Here is a 2,132-nt window from a genome sequence, read left to right as displayed (position 1 = left end):
GCCATATTATATCAAATGTAAGTAGGCTTCTGCACCCTGGATGCTCAACAGGTGCAACCAACCAACTTTAAAGGGGCGCTCCACCAATTTAGTATTGCACTTTCAGAAAGTTCTGGGATACGAGAAAGACAGATTTCAAAAAGTTTGGTCGAAATTGCTCCCGCGGCGGTCAAGATAATTCATTTTTAAGTCCCTACTTTGGGCCAAACCCCAAAAACACAGACTCTCATAGGTGTCATTTACTCAGGGGATGCCGGGAACATGTCCCCACCACTGTTTTAAAGCATTATTTGTTAAACATGAGCTGAAATGTTGTGCCAACAAATATGAAGTAACAAATGGGAAAGCTTTGCTCTCCACCAGCATCTGCTGAAACTTGCTGCTGCACATACTGTGCATAATTATGACCAATTTTCCAAACCTGGATCTAAAATGTACAATACACATGATAAAAGTAACAACAAAAAACTGTAAAGGAAATGTGTCATTGTGTATTAGATAATGGATACGATCAGCTGGCTAGAGTACATTAAGGTTTGCAAACATATTAAGATGAAGAGTATTATAAAGGGTTGGAACGTAAGGGCCCCGATGCAAAAACATTACACAACTTTAACATATGAGATTTATGGCAGAGATTGGTGGTCCACCACTTTTCAACAGAAATTGGCACCCCTGCTCAATCTTACCCATAAGGCAGTTTGATGGCTTTTCTTATTATGCTGCATTCACACAATATCATAAGAGTGTGAAAAGAGGGAAATCCTGATGTGTTCATGCACTATTTTCAAAACAGTTATTGCCACTGTTTGGTTCCACACCAGATCATTTTGTGCATTAAGTCCATATGTAAAACAGATGACTGAGGAGTGGAAACCAGGTTGCAATCCATGGTATGGCACCAGAGCACTCCTAAATTAGTCATTTTTGTTGTGTGGTGTGGTGTTAGTGGCTTATTAACACATAAAACCACATACAAACAAATAGTAGCTTCTTTTAAATGAGCTAAATTGTGTCAGCTAGTGTTTATAGTTGACTTTTGTTGCTATGCGATTTCCATTATTGGGAGAATTTACAGCCATGTTGCCTGCTTTGTGACGACAGAAATGCCCTTTTTATACTCTTCATTAATAGTGTTATTTAATTAATCAATTCTGCATAATAAATGGATCGTGGTCAAATGACTTAACCCTCATGGGAACTTTTCATAACCTGGCGACCATAAAGTTATTATTAAGTTATAGGTTAAATTATGAATGACTTATAACTGATCTTCAAAGCTAATAATTTAATATCTGTTAACAAACCCATTTGTTACGGCTTACAAAAATCCTTTATAGATAGTTCCTTAATGGAAAGTTAGCACCTAATGTTAGAAAGCACCTCCAGAATCATAGAAAACATTACAGAGAATAAAGGGTGCCTCTTCAAAGTCTGATCAGAACTATTTCATAGTTCTACATCAGTTTAAGTAAAGTCACTGCTTTATTTTTATTATATCATGAGGTCAGGTGCTATGATAGTCGGTGATTTCACCCACGAGGCCTTGCTGTCTCCATGCTGTGTCATGATCACCCCCCTACAATATGTCCAGGCCAAGTTCATGTTTCACCAGGGACCAAAATACTCCCCGGAGCTGAGCAAAAGACGGCAAGAGACACGACAGGCACACTCTTTGTGACATTACCTATTGATTAGAGAGCGGCTGAATCATTGATAGGCCGAGGCCTGAAAGACTTTATTATGTGTCAGTCGTATCCATGTAGGCCGTGGGTGTGACTGTAATGTGAGAGTGTTTCACTTAATGTCTTCACAAGATGGCTTCACAGTGAGGAGGAGCAGCGCAGCATCTGGCATGTGTGATGTGTTTGTCACCAGAGAAATAAGACACACTTATTCAGACTCAAGGACATATGCAGGCTGTGGGGGCACAGGGTGTTCAATATTGAATAAGTACATATAAATGAAATAAATACTTATATTAATAGATAGTTTGAAATATATACATTAAAAAAATATTTTCAATTTCATAAAGTTATTAATACTTTTAATTAGTTCATTTTTTAAAATCATAAATTCAAAGGCCTAGTTCCAAAATGGCCTTTTAATTTTTTTTTTTTCTGTTTTTAGGG

Source organism: Sparus aurata, chromosome 3, assembly GCF_900880675.1.
Source record: "Sparus aurata chromosome 3, fSpaAur1.1, whole genome shotgun sequence".
NCBI lineage: Eukaryota > Metazoa > Chordata > Actinopteri > Spariformes > Sparidae > Sparus > Sparus aurata.
This window is presented reverse-complemented; position numbering follows the sequence as displayed.